This window comes from Terrapene carolina, unplaced genomic scaffold (assembly GCF_002925995.2).
Source record: "Terrapene carolina triunguis isolate 2854851 unplaced genomic scaffold, T_m_triunguis-2.0 Scaffold58, whole genome shotgun sequence".
In the NCBI taxonomy this organism is placed as follows: Eukaryota; Metazoa; Chordata; order Testudines; family Emydidae; genus Terrapene; species Terrapene triunguis.
The window spans coordinates 37,873,709-37,889,561 of NW_020664409.1; the positions used below are offsets into that span (position 1 = coordinate 37,873,709).

Below are 15,853 nucleotides of genomic sequence, written 5' to 3' on the forward strand. Positions count from 1 at the left end.
TCGTCCAGTGGCCCCACAGATTGTTTGGCAAGTTTCCTGCTTCTGATATACTTAAAAACATTTTTGCTTTCTAATTCTTTTTTGGTTTGACTAATTATACTTTTTCACTTGTCTTGCCAGAGTTTATTTTCCTTTCTCTTTTCCTCAGTAGAAATTTTAAAGGATGTCTTTTTGTCTTTAACTGCCTTTTTTACTCTATTGTTTAGCCATGGTGGCATTTTTGGACCCTCTTACTTTTTTTTTATTTGGGATATACATTTAGTTTGAGCCTCTATTGTGGTGTTTTTTAAAAGTTTCCATGCAGCTTACAGGCATTTTACTTTTGTGACTATTCCTTGTAATTTCTGTTTGACTAGCTTCCTCATTGTTATGTAGTTCCCCTTTCAGAAGATAAATAATACTGTGGTAGTTTTTTTGGTATTTTTCCCCACAAAGATGTTAAATATACTTACATTATGATCATTGTTACCAGGTGGTTCAGCTATATTCACCTTTTGGACCAGATCCTGTGTGATACTTAGGACTAAATCAAGAATTGCCTCTCCTCTTGTGGATTCCAGGACTAACTGCTCAAAGAAGTAATCATTAGTGGTGTCTGGAAATTTTCTCTCTGCATCCCATCCTGAGGTGACATGTACCCAGTCAATATGGGGATAGTTGAAATCCCCCATTATTATTATTATTGAGTTTTCTATTTTTGTAGCCTCTCTAGTCTCTCTGAGCATTTCACAATCACGGTTACCACTCTGGTCCGGTGGTCAGTAGTATATTCCTGCTGCTATAATCATATTATTCAAGCATGCAATTCTATCCATAGAAATTCTATGGTAGAGTTTGATTGATTTAAGATTTTTACTATATTTGACTCTGTCAATCTTCATTATAATGTATTGCTTATAATAATTAAATATTGCAGTCAGTTGATTTCTGAGTAAATTTATTTTGCCTTTTGTATGGAATGCTCATTTAATCCTTATCTTTTCCATGGAAGTAACCCAGCTTTCTAATCAAAGAGAATACTCTGCAGTTTCCAAATACTAACATTCTTTTTCTCCCCTTTCCTAATTTAGTTATCCTCATTAATGACTCTCTCAGACTGTCATGTGCCGATACAGCTAACAAAGTAATACATTTGAAAATCTAATGGAACTTGTAAGGCAGATAAAGCTCATGTGTACATATTTCAGACTACTGTTTATTTACTAGTCTTGCAGAGCTTATCTGCTCCTCACGGCATTGTGCATTGTACATCTAGCAACACTGTTGTCCCTATGTCTTACATGAGAAAAAGATATTAGCCTAATTTAGTGAACAGAAAATTTTCATTCAATCCCCAATGGCGACGTTTCTAAGTGAGAATCTCTCCCTCCTCCCATTGACTTAAGTTTGTTCTAAAAACTTCTAAATGTTCAGTCATCATAGCAGCAGAATCAGTGGAAGGCTGTTACAGCCAAATATTTACTGTTCTCCCTATACAAGTACACTTCACAAGTCCCCATTAAAATACAGTTGCACTGATTCACCTGCAATACATATTGATGAGTTGTCATTTGTTTAAAGAGAAGTTAAACAATGTAGCTGGTAACTACAGTGGAGCACATAATTGGCTTCTACTAATAAATTATCTGATTAATTTCAGCATTACAGCTGAACTCATGGCTCCATTAAAATCAGAGTTTTGTCACAGAAGTCAGTGGGCCAGGATTTGACCTTATTTCTGTCTGTGAATTTCTCCACCTCAACATCATGACATTTTAAAGCAATTTGTTAATCAAAATTAGTCACAAATTTCTTCAGGTGGAAGAGAGAAGCCAACCCCCAACCTGTAATTTGTGCTATAACTAGCATATTTAAGAGATATAGTGGAGATGTTGAATTGCATATTCAGTGCCAACAATCAGAGTTCATGCTGCACTGGTCAGTAACATAAGTCATCTAATCACACAATAGAAACAATAACACATGATTTATATAACAAACACATAGCATTAATCTTGAAAACTACTTTTGAACATACCATTGTCCGTTTGGCCAAAGTGGTTAGCTAATACTGGGAGCCTTGAAGAGCTGTTTCTGTTAGGAGAAATGGATGATAGGCATCAGGTATTTTCTTTGATTGAATCCTGTTCAGTTACAAAGAATGTACACAAAGTCCTGTTTCCCCAAACACAGGAGAAACAGACACCATCAGTTTCCTTGCTTACAATGGCCAAGCCTGCCTTTCCAATCAGTTGCATGCTAAAAGAGGTCTGTCTTTCTGCTCCCTCTCAGGATCACGGTCATGACTGCTTCTCTTGCAGTCTGTTTGCTTTCTTCTTCTAACACACACAGAGCTTACCAAACAATCCCCTAGCCCCTGCATTTGCAATCAGGAAACAATCTCAGCCCACAGAGTTTCGCTTCTAATCAGCTCTTGCCATGCAACCAATTGCCTTGGGCAGTGGGTCTACTGGTAAACCTAAACTTGATAAGCAATACAAGGCCTTGCTAGGAAGATAAATCTTTCTGGACTATCATCTTTTTGTTCTCACATTTCACTGAAGTAAGTTACCTGACTTCAGTTGGGAAAAGCTTCAAGGGCAACTCAGTATTTTTGAGCTATAAATTCCCAGCCACTTACTTTACTTATTGCTGCATCATCAGTCTGCATCAGGATGCAGTAAATACCTTTGCAGAGGTCAGTAGCTTGAATTTAGCAAAGTTGTTATTTTCAGTGGTTAATAGCAATTGAACTTGTGCTTCAGAGGCTTGGCTTGTTCCAGACTTTTTTATTTTAAACAAAGGGTAGATTCTCCATGCAGAGCCATGGAGAATGAACCACTGAAGTTGCTGGTGCTCCCTTACCGTCTGTTCTGACCACCAGCTGGTTTCTGAGTGAACCTCACATTCTCTGAGCACTGTTCTGATCTCTCATTCTCCAAAGATCCTATTTCTGATCACCAGCTAATTTCCTCTACCCGATTTCTTTGTGACCTTCAATCCATCAATATCTCTGATTTTCCTGCTGGTCTCAGTTTCCCCCTTCCCTCACTGAGCAGACCTTCTCCAAATTATTTCATTATCTTCACTTACAACTCCACTCTCTCCTGCACATAGCCCTCTCCCCCCTCAAGCTCACCCTCTTTTGCTCCCTTTTCCTATCTCTCTGGGTACGTCTGCACTACAATTAGCACCCACGGCTGGCCTGTGCCAGCTGATTTGGGCTCACAGGGCTTGGGATACGGGGCTGTTTAACTGCCGTGTAGATGTTCCGGCTCTCGCTGCAGCCCAAGCTCCAGGACCCTCCCATCTGACAGATCCTAGAGCCCAGGCTCCAGCCCATGCCCAGATGTCTACACTGCAATTAAAACAGCCCCTTAGCCCGAGCCTGAGTCAGCTGGTAGGGGCCAGCTGCAGGTTTTTAATTGCAGTGTAGGCATACCCCATGTTTCTCTGGCAGCCCATTGCTTCCCCACATCTCAGAAAAGCCTTGGAGGAAAACAGAGAACTGCACAACTTCCCCCACTACAAATTCATCCTCTTCTCATACAACTCTGTCATATTCAATTAAATTAGCACTAATACCTTCCCCCAATTCCTTTTACTTTAGGCATTTGTAATGTGCCCATCCCCACAGTACCATGGCATCCCAGAGTAGCTGGATACCGGTTACTGACCTCTACTATAACTATCCATAAACCATTTTACCTCCTTCCATCCTCTGCTCAGGTTCTTGTCAATTTCTTCAGAGAGAAAATTGATGCTACCCAGAGAACATGTTTCTCTTTATTTTTTCACTGCCACCCCTCTGCCCACCTCCACATATGTTCTCCAGATGGGCTGGCTTCAGCCAGACTCAGACACCTCTTATTATCCTTCTTTCACTAGCCAACTTGTCCACTTAGCCCTATTTTCTCCCTAGTCCTGACTTCTCTAGCTCCCTTTAACACTCCCTCACTTTCTTTTATTCCGTCTCAACCATTCTCGCTTACCTAGCAATTTTCGGACAGCATTCAAACATGCTTTTTGTTTTGTCCTAAAAATAAGTCTCTCTCCAAACTCTTTCTGGATCCTCTAATCTGCTTTAAGCCCACATCACACGATCTAGCCGCTCTTCCTGAGATCTTCAAGGCTAACTCATACCCACGTCTCTAGCCTCATTTTCAGTGCTCCAACTGCTCCCTCCTCCTCAGCATTCTCTCCTTGAACTTTCATCTCTCTGAGATCACCTGATTTATCTCCTGCATCTGGCTGCTCCTTTATGGTGAAATTCTGGCCTCATTGAAGTCAACTAGAGTTTTGCCATTGACTTCAATAGAGTCACCTCCTCTTTTCCTTCTGTACTCTTATCAATGGATAGCTTCCTCTATTCACACCTCTTCAAATACCATCTCTACCCAGATAATTCACACCTCTCTCTCCACTTCCAACCTGCAGTATCTCTCTCTGTTTAGACTCATATCTTAAACTGTCTTGACGGCATCTGTTCCTGAATGTCCCAACTTCATCTCCAACTCAACATGACAAAAAATCAGATTAATTAATTTCCACTAACTCTTCATGTGATAGAGTACTTAGAGTCAGTGGCTGACCCAGCACTCTGATCATGTAAGCATTAATTGGTTCCCCCAGAAAATTACCTAATCAGACTGAAGGGGGTGGGGTTGAAGAGCTAAGAAGCTAATTATCTCATTAGCTGAGAGGGTAGTTAAAAAGCACTGGAAGGAAGCTCTGAGGGAGAATGTCAGAAACTGTGATGGAAATGGTCAGGCCTAGTGGTTGGAGCCAGAATCAGGCATCCCGGGCAGGATTGGAGTAAGGCTGGAGCAAGACTGGGAACAGGGCTGGAGCAGGCTAAGGCTTGGGGAGTCTGTTGCCACCATCAGGCAGGAGAAAGTTCCAAGCCCTAGAGGGACATTGACCAGACTGAGCTGCTGTTCCACCTGTGGGGCTTATATACCTGGTCTGGGAGTCATATGACCAGTTCCTGGCTCTTGGATTGGCTGGAACCTAGCACAGGAGTGACTCATCACCTTACAGAGAGGTTAGCAGAGTCTAGAGGAGGTAAAATCTCAGGATGGTGAGTTCTCTCCTTCTCCCTGGAGAAAGGGCTGAGGAATAGGAAAAAAACTGTAGAGAGAGTTACTGCACAGGATTGTGATGGTGGTAATACAAATAAAATTCTCAGAGGTGCTAATAAACAGGAAGCATTCAAGGGTGTGTGTGTGTGTGTGTGGGATCTCAGGACAGGAAAGGAGCCCTGTTACACTTCCTTCTTCATCCCAAATCAGGCACTCCACAGCCCTGCCCATCACAGAGCCTCAGGAAGTAGTTGTTACTTTTTACTCCTTTCTTTCCCCAGCAAAATCCTGTCTGTTCTTCCTCTACATCTGCAAAAATCCATCCCCTTAGCCAAACCTTTTGGCCATCTCACTCTACATCAATCTCCTTCACACCTTGCTGCAGTTTATTCTAAACAGCATCACTGAAGTCTTCTCTCTGTCACTCACCTTTCTGAGAACCTGCCTTACCTTCCAGATCAAACTCAAACACCTTGTGCTCACCTGCAAGGCACTTTCTTGCCTGCTTCTATTGAGTTCTCTGGACTCATTCCTCCTTCCACCCCCATCTAGTGCCTATGCCTTTCCCAAGAGACCAGCTAAAGTGTCCATTTCCCCTCTACAGTCTACTCTACTCCTCACCATCTCAGGGCCTTCCCTATAAGTCCTCACTGTAAGGCTCTCATTTCTGTTAGAGCCCAGGACACAGACAATATCCCCACACAGCAAGTTCAGCTGCTGCCTCTGGTTATTGTAGGCAACAGAGATTCCTCCACTGCAGCACCAGGCACTCAAGGTCCCTGGATTTTCCTGTGAATCAGGCTTTTCTGGTGTTCTGCTTTGCACCAAAAATCAATTGGGTTGTGCTACTGACACCTAGAAAATTCCCTGACATTTTTGAGTTGATTGGATACAATGTTCCCAATTTACAGGATATATAGACAAACCGAGAAATACCATTGAGAAGCGCTTTAAATCTCACTTTGCTTGGCCCATACTAGTAACGAGGACAACTCGGCATTGGGCATGTTGGAAAGCACTCAGTAGATATTTTTGTTATATAGTCTTCTCTCACCTTCCATGGGGTTTATTTGTGTTCATATGATTAAAAATAAATGTGAGTGATTAATTCAATACATTGTTTGGTACAAACAGAATTTCAGGGGTTTTAAAATAGAAATACAAATAATTTTAATTACAAACTATTATTAAAATAAGAGACCATGAATGAGTTTGTTTTCAACCCAGCTATGAAAATCCATTTAAAAACTAAATATAAAGCATATAACAGTAAATTCCCTTTTGAGACAAAAATTAAATATAACTAGTCTTCTACAGAATCCATGAGGGCTGAAAGGACGAAATTAACCATTAAGAGTGAATTCTTCACACCGTGTTGAGCTTCCCATTCCCTGAATGACAGCCACTCCGAATACGAGAGCCAGAAATAATAAAAGGTTCTTTGCCACATTAACTTCCTGATAACCAGCCATGCACCTGCAACACAAAGATGTTTGCCCTCCAAAATAGATTTGGGAGTAGAATTTTAATGTAGTCTTTGCATGTATATAGCCCCTTTCATTTGGAGGCTCCCAAAGGTACAGTAAATGTTGTACACACAGTAAGCAGGAAACACTTCACCTGATTAAATTCAGCCCTCTTTAGGATGGAGTGTGGTAGATGTTGGACAGCACACACCCTACACAACAGTTTAGGACAGGATCTGAAGAATCATCATTGTATTCTCAAACTACAGGGCGAATATTGATAAAGAGCAGCTTGTTTCCCCCAAATGGAATTTGGGACCCCTACATATCTGTTAAGCATTTGGGAACTGTACTTTATTGTTTAAAGGAAGTGGGACAACTGAAATAGTCTATTGTTAGGAATAACAGGTTAGTGGTAAGATCGAGAGGTTACATGAAAGCTACCTCCCCCATCCCCATTCTAGTTTTTTGGCTAAATTTAAAAAAAAAAAAAAAAAAACAAACAAGCAGGGACCCCACCCTCAGTACGTTCACTCACATGACGTCTTACCCAGATTTGAAATTTCAGCCCTATACCATACGTGATTCAAAATGCAGTACTTTAAAAAATGTGCTAATACCTTCAAAAGTTCATAAGCTTGGTTCAGTGGTGCCTGCTATCCCTCCCCCACACCATCACCTTTATCTGTAGTTTTCATGGGCTCTAAAATTGAATTATTGTTTGCATCATTTTGGCAGAAACAATTTTACATCCTGTAATTCAACCAAAAATCTATAGATATGAAATTGTATCCAGAGATTAAACCAACACTTGGTAGTGTACCAAGTTGGCACTTGGCCTCATTGCTTTTTCTAGTATGCAAGCTTTTATTTTAAAAATGTTCCTAGCTCTTATGAATGTGGAACAACAAAACAAAAACACCCCAAAATTACCACTGTGAACCACGGGCATGTTCTTTTGCCAAGATTACAGACAATTTACCACATTTCCTATAGGATGTATGGACTGCGCCATATATCTCAGGGGGGTATTAATTCTGGGGCCCAATGGTGGAGACAATGTAAATTTCCACTATGTTAACTATTTCACTGTTTGCTTTAGCAGAAGCATCTAGCTACTCTGGGATTGTGGCTGGAATTCAGGTAGAATACCAACACTTCTCCCCCGCCCCACCCAATCTGACTCTGCAAATGAGACCACAACTACAATTTCTGATTAGTTTGAGGTTGACTGGACAGACTGGCTACCTAGTCAGTTTGAATCATCTGTGCAGGTTACTACTTTATTCTAGTTGATTGTTAACAAACCATTATCACCTAAAATGATTGGAATGAGATTCCTGATTCTTTATATATTAAGTGGACTGAGAAAAAGCAAAACAAAGCTCCCATCATTATTACTGCTACCAGAAATATTAGAAAGAACCCATATTGTTGTGAACAGGTATAGTTCCATTGATTTAAGTGGAGCCAGTTTACACCAGTTGGGGATTTAGTCCTTAATGTTGCGCACAATTACTTGCAGATAAATAAGCATCATTCTGACCACCTAATCTGTGCAAGCTCTGTTCTTTTAAATCCTTCTTTATTAATCTTTGCATCATGAGCAGAGGATTTGTTGTTTTGTTTGAAATCCACAGTATTCTCCAGCTGCTCTTTCTTTTAAAGGGTGACTGTAGGCTGTGAGTCAGCCCTCACCCACACTTTCTGCTGGTACAGCTCTCCACAGAGACAAATCCTGGAGTGATTAATGTGGTGTTGCAGTCCACGGAGCATCCAATTCCTCCAGACACTGACGTGACTGCAGCAGTAATGGGATCTGATGGGTAACTTGCCTGACTTGAAAAGCAGCATTACCCACGCTGATTGTTTTTATTGGGTCATTATTACTTTTTAATTTGGATCCAATAAAGAACTTCCCTATGTTCAGGAAAAACACTGTTAATTGTTAATGCTCCCCACAATACATTGTGTGCTCCTTTCCATAAATGGAAAAAAGTGCCTTCACTCGGATTGCCAGCTACAGATTTATTGGGGTATGGATTACACATATTAAACACAGTCATCAGGCCACAAAGGTTCCATCACAATCTGCCTACAAGCTAACATCATTAAGAGGCAGACTTCATATATCTTCATGACTGATACGTTGATCTTTCTCACTCTATTGATTAATGAATTGACACACGCAGTGTTTTTCAACACTGGTGTGCACACGTCTGATTTACAGCAAAGCACTAAACACTCAGATGCTGATGAATTCCAAATTGCATTGGCACCTGGCTGACCATAATGTTTCCCTAGGAAGAATGCGGTTATTACATTACACACTCATAAATAATAAACATTGTGGGTTAAACTGTGCCTGCAGTTTCACCCATACAATACCAGTGAAGAGTCTGTGGCTCTCTGGGCCAGACCCTCTGCTGATGCAAATCAGCATACAATCAATCCCTCTATCAGATGGCATTTTGTGGGCAACATTCTCTTCCAGATGGGGGTTGTTTCACAGCACTGGTTCTCACACAAATCATACTGTATTTGGGTGACCAGATGTCCTGATTTTATAGGGACAGTCCTGATATTCAGGGCTCTGTCTTATACAGGTGCCTATTACCTCCAACCCCCTGTCCCAATTTTTCACACTTGCTATAGTCACCCTATCTTGTAGACTAGAGGACACAAAGATAACAGCATGAAGTACTCCCTTCCCTAAGGAGTTGAGAGTGGCGCCTTTGTAACACTCTCACCTCCTGTAATGGAAAGATCAGAATCAGGAGTCAAACTCAGATGCTCTTTAGCCATGTAAAGACTATAGGAGTTGGCCATTAGGCTGGCTTACAATGCATGTTTTATATCGTTAGTACACTAATAATAATACTTTCGGCCCAATAGCAAATTCCATCTGAGGACCTTGGAGCACTTTACATACATTGTAAGGCTAAATTCATCAAAGACCCGGTGAGGTAGTAACATAGACTCATCCCTGTTTTATAGATAGGGAAACTGGGCCACAGAGACGTTAAAGCCAACTGGGTGCTGAAAATTATGACATTCATATTACAAATATTTATTTTCTCTATAAATGTTCATGCTTTACAATTCAGTATCTATTAGGCTGTGTAGCCCTAAATTGGCAGTGAGAGGGCTAAGGCCCCTCCTCTTACTCCCCTGAGCAGCTGTGTTCAGATTGAGGGAACAGCTCTGGTGAGGACACTCGCTGGACACTGTCTGCTGTGAGCAAGTGGGTGGGAAGGGGACATGCAGGGATGGGGGAGTGGGAGGAGCCCTAGCTTGGCCCAACTGCTTATTTGGCCGAGTGGCTGGCTAGACACAAAGAAGGGAATGAGCTACTCTGTGAAAAGGGGTGAAGTAAATTACTCCTTTGTCAGACTACGATGGGAGGAATTGTGACTGAGTCAGACTTCATTCTCTGGTCTGCTCCTGGGATGGGGCAGTTATGAATAAAAATTGTGTCCTGTGCATTTACAAGGTGATTTGATTTCTTTTAAGGAATATGTTTCACAGTATGTGTGCCCCTACTAATAATGCATAAGGGTACATATTCCTCAAACCATTACATCTAAACAGATGCTCCACTGGGGTGTTATTGGGAAAAGAGGAGGAATGGTTATTGTGGCTGGTGAGATATTTCAACATTAAGGAAAGCCCTATAAAAAAAAAAAACCACTTCATTTTCCCCCCCTGAAGGCTGATTCACAACTTCATTAAAAAAACCACAGGAGGGTTAAGTGGAAATTCTGTTTATTTTCAGTTTTCTTTTAATTCAATGTTTCCCACTTATAACAGGTATATAGCTAATACATATTTTGAAAAGCCTTTTTTTTTTCTAAAAATCTTTATAAAATAAATACTATTTTGTAAGTGTTTGTAGATGCCAAAAATAGAGGCTGGAGAATGAGGAGAATAAAAAAGGACTATCACGCAAAAGAGGTAGTTACACTGACTGCAATCATAATTAGGTCATTTTTCAAAACTGTTAGGTGTCAATGTAAACTGCCACTGGGCATCTTTAATTTATGTGACTGCTACTTACACAGCAGATAAGGCATTTTGATAGCATCCTTAATAGCAGCACAGGGGTAATATGTTTCACAGGGGTGAAACTGTCCTAAGTAATACTATATCTGAAATATATATGGAACAGGAAAGCTTTTCCTTTTAATAACCGGCATACATATTGTCTCCCACCTTTGTAGAGCATGTTTATTATGCTGAATCAAAGGAGGCAAATAAAGAGAAATGTTATTTGAAACATTTCAGCAAATTAAAAACTAAATTCCTAACTCTCCATGATCACATCCCCTCAAGCCAAATTTTGTTCATACGAATGTTTGTGGGAAATGGATTTTAAGCTCACAGCCAGAATTTGGGATGTTCATTAAATTTCAGCTGGAAATGGAAGTAGTGTAATAGTCATCTAGGAATTTTATTGTGTTGTTTGGGAGTGAAAGGTAGGCACTGGTGCAGAAAAAGAGTGCATGGAAAGAGGCAGGGTGAAAAGGAATAGGGGGAGCAGAAAGAGAATCCACTCATTACCTAAATGAACCCACTTCAAAGAGGTTGCAGGGAACAAGCGCTCTGCAAACTCTATGAAAGGCAGGTGAACCAAGGTCCCAAAAAGCCCCATTCCAAGGTGGGCACTTCAACTCCATAGGCTCTTCCCCTGCAGACTCAAAGGGATAAACTGAATCAAAGGCGAGAGAGACTCCTAATCCTCCTCAGCACCTGGCCCAGCATCCACCTTAGAAGGAGCAGAAGGAGGGACACCAGCTGGTAGTGCACCACCTGAAGGATGCTGTAGCTGTGGAGTTGAACCAGGTATTCTCCCTTTCTTGAAGATCTGCAAGCTTGCTCTTCTGCCCCTAGTCTGGCTGGAGAGAAGGAGAAGTGAGCCCTGGACCAAACAAGATCCAATAGGATCCTATGTCTACACTGCAGCTCAGAGGGAGCCTCCCAGCCCAGACCCAAGCTTTGTTTATTAAAATCCTTTGCAGGCCACCTTCAAAATATCCTAAAAATCTTCTAATTTCTGATGGTTCCTCCTAACCTCAAAAATGATTAACCTGCTCTTCTTCACACATCCCAGTGACTTCTCCACACTCTTCCTCTCTTTATTATAATTACACTCATCCAGGCAGGGAGCAGAAACAATGCCATGTGAATAAGGTGACCAATTAGATAGAAATAATAACAAATAGCAAAAGCTTGTGGTAAATGCCATCCTTGAGCAGCCTTCTGTTAGCTGGTTGAATTATTTTGCATAGACAAATTTATAAAAATCAGTCTGTAGGGCAAAATTAACTGAATAAACTGTTTGCTATGAAAGGTTCACCGGAGCACTATGAAAATCCTAATCTCCCTTTATGTTTGAATTTTCCCAACATGCTTCATTCAAAGGCCAAGCAAAGTAAAGTAAGTCAGGAGTACATTTCTCTTTAAAGCTGTACGACTCTCTTTTGAAGCTCCAGCACCCCCATTATTATTGTAACTTTCTGATTCTCTGTGATTTTGCATCTTTCCTGTTATTAAGCCCAAGTCAGAGTGGACAAGGAGGGCAAACATCTGCAGAAAACTGGGCAAGTTTGATCTGAGATGACAAAATTAATATGAGGAATAATCGCCCAGCCTTCTCCAGTTGTTTGATTTAATCTAAAGAAAGCACACTATGCAGTTAGTAAACATCATACCCTCCTAATTATATTAAATTACCTTTCAGGAGCAGCTCTGTCCTGTTGTCAAAGGCCAGGAACTTGCTTTTAACGATGAATGGGAACCTCAGTGAGACATTCTGTATCATCATTTAGCTCAGCAAATGTAGCCCAAATCAGTTGCGTAGGTGTAATTAGATGCTGAAAAATAATTACTTTGGCCTTACCATTAGCAGTTTCTTGCTTGTATCCCCTTGTGATCGATGAACAAATTACTTTATTATGAAATCATTAGAATTTAATTTGTCTCTATATACTACGGCCATCAATATTCATTTCTCCTAATAGAAGTGCACATTCTTATTATAAATTCATATGAATGCACTTCCAGTTATCAATTTGGAATTGCTATCAGCCTTAACTAAAACAGACCATTTTTACAAACCATTCCTTACAAAAAAGGAATTTATTCTTTGGCATCAGCTATCAGCACAAAGCCAAAGGAACATGACCTTTATTGTTAAGCTACACATAGGGATATTCTTTGCATTCCTGTAGCCCAGTATACTGAGACAGAAATATTGTCAGCCAGGTTGAGGCTAGGCCTCTGTCTGCTAATCCAGTAGTCAGATTTGCAAACTGCACCCTCAAAATGAAGAGCAGGTTTATGAAAATTTACCCCACTGTCATTGGGTGCATATTCCTCCCCACAGATTTACTCTGAGTGCCATGAAAATGGTTTCTCTCAATGGCTCTGGTTATGTACATCACTGTCCAGTTAAATCAATCAGCTACTGATTTATTGACCATTAGGTGCTTTTTAGGTGGAATTTACAAGGGAGATGTGGGCGGAAAGGTGATCAGTCAGAAACTAAGTCATGTCCTTGTGACAATTCTCAAGGTGACTCTCAGTCTTGCATACCCTGTTACCTGCTGTCTCCAGCATGAGGGAATCTTGCTTGTGCTTAGCTGGGTGTCAGCTTCCTAACACTACCAGCCTTCTAGCCACTCAAGTTCTCTCCTCTGGGCTACGCCAGCCCTCACTTTGCCTTGCAGATTAACAATAGGTGCACCCCAGTCCCTGAGTCCATTTGAAGTGTCCCCCTGTGTTGTCCAATCACTGACACTAGCTACTCACAGAAATACCCCCAAAAGATCAGCATACACATCAACTTGTAAGATTCAGCTCTGGACTATCACTTTCCTAAACATCACAGCACTTAGATATATTTATCGTGAAAACAAGAATGAGTTTATAATCAAAGGTTCAAATCTCAAGAGATAGTGAGTAAGGACACTGGAAACAAAAGGTTATATTTAAAAACAAAATCATAAGATGCAGTCTAAAGGCTAAACTTAACTAACAGGTTAACCACCTGTCTAAAGAAATTTCTCACCCTGATGTCTTTTGCAGTTTTTCAACCAAGGTTGGCTGAGATCCTGATTTCATGACTGTAAACGCTTTGCCCATTTATTTCCTAGGTGCAGGATGTGGGATGTCTTCTTTCTCACTTACATATACCCACAAAGCTCACTATCTGACCTCAGAAACAGGATAACCACCCGTGGCTTGATTTTCCTGTGAGCAGCTTCTCTGTTGACCTCACATCTTTCATTAACATCTGACTTCATATGTAAACAGGCTTCCACTGTGTTAGCCTATAGTGCTTAATTTACTTCCCAACAGACAGCTCTAAATTTCTTCCCTCCTGACCGGAGGAAAACCTGTTTTCACCTCTGCTTGTGATTTATACCTCGATACAGACTCTAAGAACATATTTTCAGTATATATACACATAATTCCTTACATAGTATCTGTACATACTTATCACAAAGATATTAATGACCAGTGTGACCTCGGCTTTCATTTAAGACGTATATGACATTCTTTGGTAAAACACGATGTACATACTATAATCAGGACATTCTGGTACCCCCCGTTGCAAGCTGGCATTAAGTTCTTGGGTCATAGTTCTAGCTGCGCTATGCAATAACTATACATATTCAGACACTGAAATCTTTACTCTTGATACAAACACAGTCATTGAAGTCAGTCATTGAGGGACTGAGCAAAAATGATAGGGTTTACCTAATATGATATATACATAACACGACAATTGCTCTGGATTTAGCATAGCATAAACATTTGGGAAAGATGTAATAAAAGAGGTGATTTACAGGCAAAATCATTAATGTTTCTTTAGTCATCCCAGTGAATAGCCCCATTAATGGCATTTGGAAATTGTTGCCTAAAACCTAATGATTGAGAAATTTCTCAGCTTGCTCCTTTTACATCAAATTCTATAATGTTCTGTAATCAATTTTTTTTTCAGTTGTGAAGTAGGTAATATGGAACTGGGTATGTTATAAGCTACTGTAAATACATCGTGCTGGATTGTGGTACCTCAGCAGAATGGATTCTACCCTGCCACAGATCAGGTCTGTAGCAGATCAAAATTAATCTGAAATTTGTATTTGATACTGTGTAGAACAAACATCATGTCTACACTAGAGAATTGAACCATTCCTAATTGAACTCTTGATTGCATTGGTTTAAGCACAAGTAGTTCAGTGTGTCCACACTAGCTCTGCTGATTCATTACAGCTTTGCCATGTCCCCATTAGCGCTGTTCTAAACCCTTTCGGTTGCCATGCTTTCTGGCTAGCAGCAGGTACCCAAGGCCACCACTGCACTGCTCATCTGTAGAGAGAGAACTCGCTAAAGCATTTCTGTATTAATTGTTTTAGTACCATGCACATAGGCACTATAGAATGGTTTAGATTGAAACAGCTCTTAGACCTGCTCAAAGCAAGTATAATGCAAACAGCTTTTGGAACACAGGTAAGCTGGTTGGAGCCAATTTGTGTATGGCCACAGGCGTTTCACAAGCATTTTACAGGGGCAAACAGCTGTTAGAACAGCACATTTCTCTAGTGTAGACAATGCTATGATCTCTGTATCTTTAAGGAGCAAGAGTGAAGTAGATTCTAGTTAACACTTCCAACCTGGACTATTAACATGCAAAAGCATCGTAGTTAGTCTAGAATAAAGAAGAGACAAAACTTGATGCTGGGGGATATCAGACAGAGCATGAGGTGCCAACTGGCTTAAAGAGAGGGAAGCTGATTGACTGTGCAGAAACAGAGCTGTCTATTCGGTGCCATGGAGCTATCAGGGTGAAGATCAATCCCCACAGGGCCATTGGAGGATTAAGGGAACAGAGCACACTCCTTCCAAACCTTTCCTGGTAAAGATTTATCCTTCTTATATGAGAGAGCTGCCCTATGCAGAAGACTCTTGCACCCATCAGCATGTGCACCCATCAGTATATTGGATGTGAAGCACAGCGTGAAACCCACACGATTGTACAACATGAGTCACGGCATTGAATTGAAAGCAATGACATGCAATACAACCTGCAAAGCCCCTGCACGTAGATTGTCTATGGCACTGAAGTTGTTAAAGGAGTGAGTAGTCAATAAGCAATCCAGACAGATTTCTTAACAAAAAGGAACAAAGCTCTAAAGTCATCAATATAAATAGTGTAAATCAACCGAATAGGCAGCTGAAAAATGACAGCATTATGAGAGTTAAGATGAGGAGATAAAGTATAGGTGGATTTTTATCTTCTGGGTTTATAAGGCCATGTTTGAT

General features: G+C 40.7%; 1 protein-coding gene across 2 annotated transcripts in view; it reads right to left on the reverse strand.

The window, feature by feature from the left end:
* CHST9 (carbohydrate sulfotransferase 9) overlaps window positions 1-15,853 on the reverse strand; it is a 255,515-nt gene that overhangs the window by 201,021 nt on the left and 38,641 nt on the right. The window contains exon 2 of one of the 2 annotated variants that reach the window (XM_026647332.2): window positions 2,018-2,073. The exons of the other annotated variant lie outside the window; for it this stretch is intronic. The gene's annotated coding sequence lies outside the window, so the exon portion shown is untranslated. The remainder of the gene's footprint in view (window positions 1-2,017; window positions 2,074-15,853) is intronic. 2 annotated transcript variants of the gene reach the window in all.